Source organism: Astatotilapia calliptera, chromosome 6 (genome assembly GCF_964374335.1).
Source record: "Astatotilapia calliptera chromosome 6, fAstCal68.1, whole genome shotgun sequence".
NCBI classification, from domain to species: Eukaryota; Metazoa; Chordata; class Actinopteri; order Cichliformes; family Cichlidae; genus Astatotilapia; species Astatotilapia calliptera.
Genome location: NC_137427.1, coordinates 3,196,161 through 3,211,176, shown reverse-complemented (window position 1 = coordinate 3,211,176; position 15,016 = coordinate 3,196,161).

Below are 15,016 nucleotides of genomic sequence, written 5' to 3'. Positions count from 1 at the left end.
GACGTCTTTCCACAGCCACAGGAGTCGCCCCCTACTGGACAATAAAAGGGATGCAGATTTAAGGCTTTACTTTTTGTACCCAAAAGGTACATCGATCTTTATATACAGTCTATGACTGAGTGCCACTATAGATAAATATATCCAGCACTTTGGCTTGTGCACTACTATCAGCCACGGTTCTGTTATTTTTGCAGCGATCAGGTAAGAATGCTGAGCACTGTTATCATGTTAGCACTACCTCAAAGCTGCTGCACTGAAAATTTGTGGTCTTATTAAAAAAAAAAGTAGCCCAGGGAAATTAACATGGAAGCACCACAACGTGCAGTTCCTCTAATGTCCACCAGAGGCTCCAGCAGTGAGTCAGTCCCCACAGACGCCCATGTTAAAATATCCGTTTACAGCCTGCAACAAAAACACGGTTTAGGTCTCCATGGCCAGTTTCCCCTTACAGAACAACTGTACACAAAGTGAATTTCACTTGTTTATATCACATTAAGGCCTAAAGTTTGCATTATTAGGGGTGTGGCCTCTTTGAAAAGAGCTGAAGCTGCTATCGCTAACTATCATCGCGCCAGCTAACTGGAGTTCCTGACTGGAACTCTTTGTGGTGTTGGTTCCTTTTGGCGCATTTTTGAATGCGTTTCTCTAACAAACACGACTCGCTGTGCAGTCGTACCAATCATGGTCCAGGAAGTCGGTGTTTCAGCTTTGGGGGAAATTCTTGTACTTTTTTAAGTCTGTCATTTGCATGAATTGGCAGATATCTGAATCCATCAGTTTATTGATGCACATTAAATAAAGTAGCTGTAGCTTGTCACTCCACTCTCTCATCCAGATGTGGTCACTTCTGGCTCCCAAAAAAAATAAATGGTAGAGGCCATAGTGCGCCTGAAAAAACCTGAGCTGATGGAGTTAAATAATGATGGATTTCAAGCTTGTATGTTTTCTGTTTATTCATATGATTGAACTCCTGTTATTATTATTATTTTTTAATTAATTAATTTTGTCAAAGGGAAGATTCCTGTGTTCACGCTCCTGTTCGCAGGAAACGAGCCCGGCAGTCCTCCTGCTCTCTCCTGCAGCCTTTCTTTCATTAACACTGGACACAGTCTGCATGCACAGCCTGTGCTACAGCTGAGGAACTCCTCACACTGCAGCTTGTTACTGCAGCAGCACGGTGATAAACGAACTCATGATAAAATTTGCATTTAGGCTGCAAAAACAATCTTTGCTTTCAGTTTTTGTGTATTTATTTACATAATGAATAATTACAGTGTGATACAGAGATATGTTGGTGTGAGCAGGAGTCTGTGGAATTTGAAAATGTATATTCTGAAAAATTGAATTGAGGAAAACAGAATGGAGTGGATTATACCTTAATTTGTCATATTTGCTTATGTTTTTTTCTTTCGGTCGTGTGTTCTTTCTTCAAACTGATGAATGTGTTCAAAATAAAATGAGTTGCTGAGTTGTTCTTCTGAGATCTTAATGGACATTCAGCAGTTTTGTGGTTTCAGATATTCAGATTTATTCAGCGTATCGAGCACTAAAGCTAAGAGAAATGTTTTTACTCAAAGAGTGCTTAGCGCTTCCTTTTTCAACGACAAGCTTTAAAGAAATTCACATATTTGATCTCGACGGATCGATAACAAACAACTGGCAGCACCTGTTTCCTGTAAAGGCCGACAGCATACACCCTCGCCTCCTTGTTAGCACAAATATCTCTCGTGGCAGCAGCTCAAAGCATTTAGGCACGTAGACTTGATCGAGGTGACCTGCTGAAGTTTAACCTAAGCATGAGAAGGTGGTAAAAATGTGATCTAAGGGACTTTGAAAGATGGACAGACTGGTCCGAGTAGTCCCGCATAACCCACACAAAGAAAATATCCAGTAAGCAGCAGTTCTCTGAGAGAAAATGGCCCGTTGATGCCAGAGGTCAGAGGAGAATAGACGCACTGCTTTTAGAAAGGTAACAGTAACTCAGATGACCAAAGTGTGAACACAACACGTCAAACCTTGAAGGACTAAAGCAGCAGAAGGTTTCTGCTGTGCGTTTCAGACAGTAGGGTCAGAATTAGGTGTAAACAGCATGAAAACATGGATCCGGCCTGCCTTGTGTCAAATGTTCAGGATGCTGGTGGTGTGATGGTGTGGGGGACTTTTCTTGGCACACTTTGGGCCACTTAGTACCAACGGAGCCTTGTATAAACACCACAGGCTACCTGAGTGCTGTTGCTGGCCATATCCACCTTCTGATGACTGTTTCCAGACTAACAGTATGCCACAAATCACTCAAATGACTTCATGTTTTCAACTCTTTCTGTGTGTTTTTCTTTCTGTGGAGCATTTTGTAACTTCAGGGTCTCCACATCTGCCTCCATCTCTCCCTAGCATCTTCACTACATCTGTTTTTTCTTCTCCGAGGTCTTGTCCACTATATCAACTGTCCTTCCTCTGCACAGGTCCAAACCATCGCAGCCTCTGTCTCCAGACCTGAGCCGTCTAATCTTGTCCATCCCGGTCACTCCCAGTGAAAATCTTAGCCCAGTTAGAAGTTTCCAAACCTCTAACTTTATTTTTATTGAGCCAAGTTTACCCACTTTTTAAAACCCCTTTCTCTGTTTTCTTGGCTACCAGCGTTTATTTCTGATCCTCTGTTATAAATATAAAACTGATGCACTTGGTTTCAGGGTAATTTTAACTTTAGATTGTGACTCCTGGTGTGGGTGTAAAATTGATTTAGTTGATTTTTTTTACAGAAAATATCTGAAAATATCTCCTGCACTTATGAAGTCATAAAGCCTCAGAAATGTTGGTAAAAGTAATAAGCATAACATTTGAGCCACCCCTGGGGACTCTGTGGGCTTTTACTCTGAAAATATTCATAGTATGAAGATAAAATATTGCATGACTACATTAAATATAAAGAGGTTATTATACCAAATACTGAAAAGATGTAAAAATGGTGTGTGTGTCGGTCAGATGACGTGGGCACAATCAGAAGAAACATTTGTTCACAGAGTCGCTATCGTGTGGTAATTTAAAAGAAAGTTGGGACTAATTAAAGCAGCACGCCATCAGGAAGCATCATCAACAAAACAAGTGTGTTAGGAGTTAACACAGATAATTAAGGAAACAGGCTGTTATCCTGGACGGGTGCCTCTTTAACAAGATAGTCTGTACATTTAATTAGATGTTCAACTTTTTCTTTAATAGAGAACTTCTTTAACTGCCACTGCAGTGGGTTTTCACCGTGGCTCAGGGAAATGTCAGCACTTTGTTTACCTCTTGTTTGGTTTTGGCCCTCCGTATTAATTCAATTCAATTTTATTTATATAGCGCCAAATCACAACAAAAGTCGCCTCAAGGCGCTTCATAGATACAGTGAAAAACCCAACAATCATATGACCCCCTATGACCAGCACTTTGGCGACAGTGGGAAGGAAAAACTCCCTTTTAACAGGAAGAAACCTCCAGCAGAACCAGGCTCAGGGAGGGGCGGGGCCATCTGCTGTGATTGGTTGGGGTGAGAGAAGGAAGACAGGATAAAGACATGCTGTGGAAGAGAGACAGATTAATAACAGATATGATTCATGCAGAGAGGTCTGTTAATACATAGTGAGTGAGAAAGGTGACTGGAAAGGAAAAACTCAAATGATCATGGGAATCCCCGGCAGCCTACGTCTATTGCAGCATAACTAAGGGAGGATTCAGGGTCACCTGGTCCAGCCCTAACTATATGCTTTAGCAAAAAGGAAAGTTTGAAGCCTAATCTTGAAAGTAGAGATAGTGTCTGTCTCCCGAATCCAAACTGGAAGCTGGTTCCACAGAAGAGGGGCCTGAAAACTGAAGGCTCTGCCTCCCATTCTACTTTTAAATACTCTAGGAACAACAAGTAGGCCTGCAGAGCGAGAGCAAAGTGCTCTAATAGGGTGATATGGTACTACAAGGTCATTAAGATAAGATGGGGCCTGATTATTTAAGACCTTGTATGTGAGGAGCAGGATTTTGAATTCAATTCTGGATTTAACAGGAAGCCAAAGCAGGAGAAATCTGCTCTCTTTCTAGTCCCTGTCAGGCCTCTTGCTGCAGCATTTTGGATTAACTGAAGGCTTTTCAGCAAATTTTTGGACATCCTGATAATAATGTAATGAATTACACTATTAGTACATCTGTTTATTTGATACACTTCAAATACAAAGCAATTAAATCTTTTCCTAACATAATTAATTCAAGCACCAGCCATTTGTTCTATTTCCTTTTCAATAAGGCAGCTGAATTTGTGAGTAATTGTGATCTTTAGCGAGTAGTTATTGCCTCATTTAGCTCATTTTCAGCAGCTGCAGTCGGCGTGTGCAAAAAGGCAAAACAAAATAATCCAGTGAAAACCTCTCGTCATTGTCATCTGTGAGCTTTTGTCCCGTTCTTCCTCATGTTCAAAAACTGTACTCGGGACACCTTCATAGTGATCCTGTTACCTATCCAGGTGTCTCCATGGATGAGCTTCTCATTTTTTAGACACTAGTCTCCAAAAAGTATTCAGTCACTATTCTCAGCCTCTCTGTTTCTTTCACTGGCACTATTTATGTTCAGCAAGTCTTTAAGCTCAGTGTTGATGACCTGGCGATGTCCCAGAAACCAAATATCTGAGCAGTTCAGAAAAGAAGCGCTCTCAGCCCGACTGAGATAAGATAAGTACGTCTCCAACAGGTAGGGCAGTCATATATGACCGCTAGCCCAACTTCACTAACCCTTCAAACATGCTGCATCGTTCAGAGCTTTAGAAATCCTTCAGTCAGATTTGGTACTGTATGGTTTTCATCTGTTGATAGATGAACCTGCAAGCTAACCTCCTGCTAACTGGGCTAAACCTCATAAATTGTCTTTTTAATGGATGCTCGAATGTTAAACTTCAGCTACCCATCATTTTATTGGAAAGTTTTTAACCCTCAGTGTTTGATATTCTGAACCAAAGGAGCACCTGGACCTGGAAATGGCTAAAAATGTCACACCTAGCAAACAGCTGCAGGACAGTTCTTTTTAAAAGGGGGTTCTTCCTTCCCACAGTCACCAGGTGTTGCTCATAAGGGTTCCCTTTCAAATATTGTATGTCGCCTACATGATGTTCTTCCTGTCACAGCCTAAGAAAGGGTTTGACTTTCTGTATGTTTAATCATACATCACCATGAAGTCATCTGGTGTCCTCCCTGTTCTGCTGCAGATTGTCTCCTCTGCTGCTTCAGGCATGTCCCCAAAGACAGATACCACCTTAATGAACGCATTTAAAGGCAAAAAACGATCACGTGACTGATGACTGTCTGGGTCATTTTCTGAAAAATCTTTCGGTGCCTCCTTGAAAATATTGGCTTATAATGCTGAAAACCATTTCCCTGGTTCCATTCTTTGTGCTTTTGGTCATGTTTTGATTTATATTTCAAACTAGTTCCCACTCAGCTGAAAAAAAATTGCAGTTATGGGGATGCTGTAGTTTTCCTCCAGGGCTGGTAGGATTGGATTGATGGGTCCTGGTCCTCCCACAACAGCTGGAACAGCGAGTCCCGAAACAACACCAGCCTCTGCTTAATGCTCAGTCCTAGTGGTAGGAAAGCCCACACACGGGGGACCTTAATAATACACAGCAGGTTTCACAAACGTCATCAGTAAGTTGGCCGGTGGCCTGCAGCCAGTCAGAAAGAGAGCACATTAATGGCTCTGAGGACATTTTAGCTCGTTTTATTTTTTAACCTCTGCAGGAAGCTCCTTGTAGCTGAGGTGCAATACTGCAATATGACCAGCCGGGGGCACTACGCAGCTTCTGCAGTTTTAGCAGATCGTCTATGGCACAGAAGGAAAAAGTGAGATATTTGACATTTGCTCTCGTTTAGCTGTATTGTCTAACTGAAAAATATGTTTACACAGTTTTCTAGTAATTTTATTCTAAAGTTAAAGAAAAAAAGTATTTCTTTTGTTCCAGCTTCATGCCTTTCCCCCCTCTTTTCACCTTTTCCCCATTAATCCTTTCGTTTCTATCTGGTAAAAGACATGTAATTTCCTTTATTCTGCTGAGATATAAATGCTGGAAAATTAACGTGCTACTGCAATCAAATCATTAGAAGAAAGCCGATGTATGATGATGACTTGCTTAAGTAAAGACGAAAATTTAAAAAAAAAACCCCCAAAAAAACCAACAACAACAAAAAGGTAAAAAATTACCCAGTAGAGAAAGATTAAGTAAAATAATGGTTCTTAATCTTAATAAAGTACAGGAAAACACTGAATATAATTGCCCATGAAGTAAATTCAAGAAAGAAAAGACTCCACAAAAATAAGATGACTTTAAAGCGTCTCAGAGTGTAAGGTGCAGTGTGCAGTGAAAGCACCAATAAAGACCTGTTCTGTATCAGTGTTTTTACTGATGGATTTATTTATTTGTTTGTTGCAGCACAAAAACAGGACATGATGCTAGTTTCTGGTTCTGTACGTACAGAATAGAAACAGTTGTGCAGATTAGCACCAGAGCTGATGCAGAATGGTCATTTCATTCAATCCCATTCAGCCTGCAGTCGGTGAAGTTCATGAAATAGTCCTAAAGTCATTTTTTGCACCTGCTGCCAGAAGAAAAAGCCCACAGAGGACTATTTTAATTACTAACTATTACAGATTTTTTTATTATTCTCATATTTACAGGTAATGTTAAAGTTATTCATTTATGTTTCTTTGACTTCAAAGTGGTGCTGCTTCCACCGCAGACATGTGGTGTGTAACAGAAAACTGAACTGAACAGATCAGTCCATTGTTACCCGTCATTACACCCAATCCAGCTCCAAACACTCAGCTTCACAGAGGTGTTTTCGACTCCGGACTCTCCTTCATGTCACAGAAATGGAATTTTCCAAATCTCAAGCACAGCCAATCAGAATAAAGCTGTCTTAGTCAAAGATCACTCAATCAATGCTGACCTTAACCCTTGAGCATCCCTTAAAATTTATACCCATCCTTTGCCCTTCGTACCCAAAATGGTCCCTTTTTTCGCTAGGGTCACACGAGGGTTAATATAATCTGGATTAAAGTGCTTTGTGTGTTTAATCTGGAGCTGCTTTTAAAAGCCACTGTATAACACTGAAGCTATGGTTAAGCAAAAATCCGACTTTACTGGAAAGAAAAGAGAGTGGCCTCACTAGATGACCTTTGTCATAATAGTTACTGAAATCATCTGAAGAGCTTACAGTTTGGGACACGCTTATCTAAATTCACATCTTATTTACAACCTTTCAAAGTTGCTGAACTCTTTGATAAAGTATTCTTGAATTTTGGAAAACATCATGAATTATCTGAACATTTTCTCTGCTGATTCATTAAGTGGGGAAGGAAGATTTTCAGCTCTCAAGAAGAAATGCAGAAGTGATGTAAGACTGGGATGAACGGTCAGGGTGGAAGATTAGGAAGCTTTATTAGGTGACTGGAAGAGTACAGCTGAAGTAGTGTGAGCTATGTTGACTTATGCTCCAGACAGAGGAGAGAAAACAAGGAGATTAGTTTTGTCCTTGTTCTGTTAAAGTACAGGAAAGCATTCAAAGAAGGGAATTAGCAAAAAAACATAGAGAGATAAAGAAAGTAGACAGGAGTATTGGGAGGCTAGGCATGCAGCAAAAGGAGAAGTGGTAAAGGAAAAGGCTTTTAGAGTGGGAAGGAAGAAGAAAATGACTTGTATCGGTTAACTAGACAAAGAAATCGAGCTGGAAAGGATGTGCAGCAGATTTGAGTGAATATGAGATGGAAGTAACAAGTAAATGAGACAATGTGGTGAGAAGATGGAAGGAGTACTTTGAGGAACTGATGAATTAAGAAAATAAGATGATAGAGGGGATAGATGGAGGACAGTTAGTGAATTAGGACATGCAGAGGGTGAATCAGGAAGACATGGGGACAGTTATCAGGAGGATGCAAAGGAGAAAGGCCGTTGGTCCAGATATCATACCTGTGGTGACGTTTAGGAGAGAGGACATCGGACTTTTTAACCAAACACAATCTTGGTCCTCGTACATATTTTGAGTTGGTTAAGCTAGGCTTGCAGAGTGAAGAGTGAGAGGTGAAGAGGAGCGTGCAGGTGGGGGGAGTGGGTGGACATAAGTGTTTCGGATAGAAGGACAACAGGAAGAGTGAAAGGGAAGGTTTATAAGATGATAGTTAGGACATGCGTAAATAGTTAGACCTGCTATGACGTACAATGGGGCAAAAAAGTATTTAGTCAGCCACCGATTGTGCAAGTTCCCCCACCTAAAATGATGACAGAGGTCAGTAATTTGCACCAGAGGTACACTTCAACTGTGAGAGACAGAATGTGAAAAAAAAATCCATGAATCCACATGGTAGGATTTGTAAAGAATTTATTCGTAAATCAGGGTGGAAAATAAGTATTTGGTCAATAACAAAAATACAACTCAATACTTTGTAACATAACCTTTGTTGGCAATAACAGAGGTCAAACGTTTACTATAGGTCTTTACCAGGTTTGCACACACAGTAGCTGGTATTTTGGCCCATTCCTCCATGCAGATCTTCTCGAGAGCAGTGATGTTTTGGGTCTGTCGCCGAGCAACACGGACTTTCAACTCCCGCCACAGATTTTCTATGGGGTTGAGGTCTGGAGACTGACTAGGCCACTCCAGGACTTTCAAATGCTTCTTACGGAGCCACGCCTTTGTTGCCTGGGCGGTGTGTTTTGGATCATTGTCATGTTGGAAGACCCAGCCTCGTTTCATCTTCAAAGTTCTCACTGATGGAAGGAGGTTTTGGCTCAAAATCTCACGATACATGGCCCCATTCATTCTGTCCTTAACACGGATCAGTCGTCCTGTCCCCTTGGCAGAAAAACAGCCCCATAGCATGATGTTTCCACCCCCATGCTTCACAGTAGGTATGGTGTTCTTGGGATGCAACTCAGTATTCTTCTTCCTCCAAACACACGAGTTGAGTTTATACCAAAAAGTTCTACTTTGGTTTCATCTGACCACATGACATTCTCCCAATCCTCTGCTGTATCATCCATGTGCTCTCTGGCAAACTTCAGACGGGCCTGGACATGCACTGGCTTCAGCAGCGGAACACGTCTGGCACTGCGGGATTTGATTCCCTGCCGTTGTAGTGTGTTACTGATGGTGACCTTTGTTACTTTGGTCCCAGCTCTCTGCAGGTCATTCACCAGGTCCCCCCGTGTGGTTCTGGGATCTTTGCTCACCGTTCTCATGATCATTTTGACCCCACGGGATGAGATCTTGCGTGGAGCCCCAGATCGAGGGAGATTATCAGTGGTCTTGTATGTCTTCCATTTTCTGATGATTGCTCCCACAGTTGATTTTTTCACACCAAGCTGCTTGCCTATTGTAGATTCACTCTTCCCAGTCTGGTGCAGGTCTACAATACTTTTCCTGGTGTCCTTCGAAAGCTCTTTGGTCTTGGCCATGGCGGCGTTTGGAGTCTGACTGTTTGAGGCTGTGGACAGGTCTCTTTTATACAGATGATGAGTTCAAACAGGTGCCATTCATACAGGTAACGAGTGGGGGACAGAAAAGCTTCTTACAGAAGACGTTACAGGTCTGTGAGAGCCAGAGATTTTCCATGTTTGAGGTGACCAAATACTTATTTTCCACCCTGATTTACGAATGAATTCTTTACAAATCCTACCATGTGGATTCATGGATTTTTTTTTCACATTCTGTCTCTCACAGTTGAAGTGTACCTCTGGTGCAAATTACTGACCTCTGTCATCATTTTAAGTGGGGGAACTTTCACAATCGGTGGCTGACTAAATACTTTTTTGCCCCACTGTATGATTTGGGGAATGGTGGCACTGACAAAAAGACAGGAGGTGAAGCTGGAGGTGGCAAAATGAAAGATGCTGAGATTTTAATCGGGAGTGACGAGATTAGAAATGAGTGCATCAGAGAGACGTCTCAGGGTAAGAGGGTTTGGACATGTGCAGATGATCGATAGACAAAGGATGTCGAATACGGAGAAGGAGGCAGGAGGAAAAGAGGAAGACCACAGAGAAGATTCATGGATGTAGTGAAAGAGGAGATACAGAGGGCTGGTGTGACAGAGGATGATGTTGGGGTGACATGGAGGAAGATTATCTGCTATCACGACACCTAAAGGGTACAAATAAAAGAAGAAGAAGCGTGATACTGTAGGAAATAAAATCCCATTCAGTCCCAGACTGTTTGTCCTGATGATAGCAGATTTATTTTCGTGAGAACGTGGAGGGTGCAGCTTTCCACGTTTGATGGCAGAAATGCCAAAGCTGCAGCATGTGAAAGACTGGAAAATTATTATTGTGTAGTTTACCATATTGGTTTCTGGGTTGCTTTGTTTTTCTCTTTGTTGTTTTTTTTATGTATAAATAAAATCTGCTAAAAAAGGAATGAAGTGGGCTCAGAGGGGGAGGAGCTAAACATCCAGAGCCACAGGATGAAGTGAACCATACAAAGCTTCTCTTGTATGGAGCTGGGAACGAGCAGATCCACACTGCAAAAGTTACTTAACTTACCTGACTGTCAGTGTGCAATTAGCTCAGCCCTCCTTAATATCTTTATTTGTGCTGGCAGCACCTGAGCCTCAAAGTCCATTTCTGTTGCAGCCTCTATTTTCAGCCCTGGCCTTAATCTCAGGGTTTACTTCGGCCTTTGTTGACAATAAAATGGGCCTTAAATAGCACATTAGCATGCAAGCTTAGTACACATCACTTAATAGTAGGCTGAGTCCCTGAGGTCGGCTCTCAGTGGGGTTGTCTCTGAGGTAACGAGCCTCAGTGCTGCTCCACACAGACACCAGCGTTAATGCAAATTCCTGCCCTTTATTTTCATTAAAATGTTTCAGAATCCACATAAAATCACATTTTAATGAGGATGTTTTGCCATTTTAACATATTAGTATTATCCTCAAAAGCGTGATCTGCTATTATACATCACATTTGACTGCGTTGTGCTGAGAATAGAACACAACGATGGTGGAGGCAGCTGATGGAAAAGTCTGCTCATGGTGATTTCTGCACGGGAAAGACGAAACAGTTTCATTTTTACGACAAACTGTTCACGAGACAGACATATGGCTTACCGGTATGTAGAAAACAGGGATGAGTTGTGAAAGACATTCAAGGGAATGACTAGTGTTTCTGCTAAGAAGCAGATAACTTTCTGTTGCGGTAAAAATGACTCCGTTTCACAGCATCCAGAACTGATTGGAATTCACTGTGGATAACCAGTCATTGTTTTTCCTGGGTGCAGCTCAGAGAGGCAAAACCATTTCAAAGGGCAAAAGTCAGCTTTTGTTTATAGTTTTACTGTATTATATAAACGCGGTAATGTTCTTTTGCTTCACTTTTTGCCCACTGGATCGTGTCAAAGACTATTTTTTAACCGTGAGAAAAGTTCCCCTCATGCCTAATCTGTACGATCACCAGCCTTTATTCCCAAAAGAGCCTTTTTGAGCTGTCACCACATGTTAGCGCTCCGCAGTGGTCTGTTCATGTCTAACTTTGACATTTTTATGACAGTACGTCCATGTTTTTGCTTCACTTGTGAAATTATAGACCTAATTACACATCTAATTATCTAATTTCTTTTTCAAAAATATGAAAGAAACAGAACTGAAGTAAAAAAATAGCTAGCTAGCTATTTTTTTTAATCTTGTTAGCTAGCTTAAATTCTAGCATTTTTTAGTTCGTTAACACCAAGTGGCAGCCAGGCATCTGTGTCTGTGCACTGCACCTGTATAGTTTAAGGATACAGATAACTAAATAAGCTAGCCAGCCACTAATAACTATGCGCTTCAACCTTTCATCTAAATATGATCACTTCTGGTTCCACAAAACAAAAACATGATGGCAACCAAAAAACCAACATCTGAGCTTCAAAGCGTAGAGTCCAAAAACTTGGGTGGCATCTCTGTGACTATATGGATCTTTTATATACAGTCTCTGGTTTCAGCTTTCCTGAGGCCTTTGTGGACTTTGTATGTTATCTGTGTGGGTTTTACTGGTTTCTTTCCACAGACCACAGACATGCATACTGGATTAATCAGCCGTAGCTTGGATGTGGTTTGGATGTGCGATATATAAAGTGCACAGACTTGAGTGTTGCGCAACATGGGTGAATTTGACTCACAGTATAGAGCACTTTGATTGGTCAGTGATACTGATAAGCGTTATATAAATACAAGCATATTTTTATTCAATATGCGTTAAGACAAATTGTGAAAGTGAAATATTTTCACATTCACAAGAATTCAGTAAGTTTTAATATTAGAAGGATTTAAAATGTTCCTGTAACAGTTGCTGTTTTGAGGCCAAACTGCATGAGTGTGCTGGCTTGTCTGAACAGCTCTCCTCAGCGAGGAAACATCTTTGGTGCCTGAACAAACAGAAAAGTGAAAGCAAAAACTAACAAAGTGTCTCAGTGAGGCGCTTCAAAGATGAGGTCGCTGCTGGACGGATGAATGGTCAAAAACATGTTTAACAATCTGTTTGTACCCAAGGAGCTCAGTGCACAGCCAAGCTGGTTTCAGGTTGTGGATGGGAATTTCAAGCAAAAAAAAACATTATTTGTTTTTCATGGGAAACTATTTGACAAAGGGCAGTACAGCTGTTAGCACTGTTGCCTCACAGCACAAAGATCTTGGGTTCGCTGTGGCCTCTCAGGACGGAGTTATCGTGTCCCCGTGCCCGTGAGCAGTGTTGGGAAGGTTACTTTTAAAATGTATTTCACTACAGAAAATGTATTTTGTAATGTATTCCGTTACGTTACTTGATGAGAGTAACGTATTCTGAATACTTTGGATTACTTAATGTATTATCATGCTGTTTACAACTACATAAATGTGATTTATTACTATTACTGAAGGTCCGCGGCTCTGAACCGTAGTAAAGGGACCTCTGGCTAATACGTTGGGTTCTGTGTCGGCTCATAGCCGAAAAATAGCTTTACTTTGTTGTCTGGGTCAAGTTTCAGACAGAGAGAGGCGTTGAAAGGCTGCTCCAATGGAACTTATTGTTTCGGAGGAAAACACGAACACGGTGTACAGTCGAGTCTTAATAGCTTACTTACAGCTGGGCTCGTCAGGCACTCTGTTTGGCTGCAGTGGTTATTATTATATTTACATGCTTCCAGCTCCCGTTTCTGCTCAATGACAGCTCGTAGTTTTCCACTCTCCTTTTTCTCCCTCCTCGCGCTCACAGACACATAACGTGTATGGCAGTCCATTCTCCCTGCAGCACGGACTACACTGCCCATGATGCTACATTCTTTAGGCCTATGCCTGTAGCATTCTGCCTGTTAGCTTAGCACAACAACAACAACAAAAAGGCGTCATGGGATACAGTTACTCATATTTAGTATTTTAAATACATTACTCCCCAACACTGCCCGTGAGGGCTCACTCACTTCTTCCCCCAGTCCAAAGACGTACTTGTTAGATTAGCTGGTTATTCTAAATCAGTCATAGGTTGTCTTTCTTTCCCTGCAGCAGATGAACAGCAATGACAACTGAGATATGACCCCTCTCTGTGAAAATGCATGGATACATGCTGTTTGTATTTTGGAAAACCCTGCACTCTCCTGCTTGAAACAATCTAAATGAACTGGCATTTTTACTTTAAGTTTTCTAGTCTTACTGACTACTAAAAGAGCTTCAAACCACAGGCCACATTTACCCACACATAAATTCAGTATTTTTTCAATTTTATTTGACACACACATGACGCCAGTTTATAATCACCAGTTCACCTAACATGGATGTGGGAGGAAGACAGAGCACCCAGAGGAAACCCACTCAGGCTCGGGGAGACGATGCAAGCTCATAGCCTGTATCGGCTACGTCCAACCAAAGCTGCAGGCAGCAAGTGTCAATGTTATCTTTTTGGCTGCTGCACCAACTTGCATTATATCATTTAATTAAAAAAGCCCCAACAGCACAAACAGTACTGGGAGGTTCAGTTCAATGACCTTTTAGCTGAGGTGAAGCCTAGCAGACAGCAAGCAGCTGCAGCTGCCTGTGTCCATATGCACCGGTCAAGCAAAGAGGCCACGCCCCTCGATATGCAAACCTTAAGCTCTAATACAAATTCAGCAGGTGAGTTTTTATATGCAGCTGTTATAAAGGGAAGAACTTTCTATAGAGACCAAAAGGTTTGTGCTGTGCAGGTCTGTGTCTGAACATTGTGCTGAGTTCTTCATATCCATGTTTGCATGTTCTGATTCTAAGCCTGCAGCACAAAAACAGAAAGTGTCAGATGTCCTCACGTCAGTTTATATAACTTCACTTTTGCCTCGTTGTCCTGCAGACTCGTCAGGTCAGGTCGACCCTTTGGCTGCTTCACACTTTGATCTGGTGGAGACTCTGCAAGTCTTCTGCACGCTCTGCGCTAGCATGACTCATCATGTCGACTCCATCATGTGTGCATCGTGTGGTCTTGTTAAGGCTGCTGTGGAAGCAGACAGAAGGTAAAACCTCAGCGTGACCAACATCAGAATAATGCAGCGGTTTGGTGGGAACGAGTCGGGGAGCCAGCAGCGATGTGTGGTTCTGCACTGCTGACGAGACACAATGGACACGTTTACGAAAGCACTGACAGGTACGCAAAGACTGTACACAAAACATCACAGCTCCCCCCAGAAGAGAACTTCTGACAGTTTACAACAGACAAGTTAGGACGTGTAGCTTTCTTTCATCTCTGTTACACAGACGTCATATTAATCAGAGTCAGTGTTTTCAAAGACAAACCCAAATCCAAAGATTTAAACAGAATACCTCATGACTCACGTTTTCTTGACAGCAGAGTCCAGAAAACATATCAAATATGCTGTGTGTGTGTGTGTGTGTGTGTGTGTGTGTGTGTGTGTGTGTGTGCGTGTGTGTGTGTGTGTGAGAGAGAGACCTGTAGTAGAAAGTGCTCAGCTTAAGTAGAAAGAAGCTATATTAGTTCCAGTACAGTTACTTTTACTGTGCATACAGCGCTGTCATG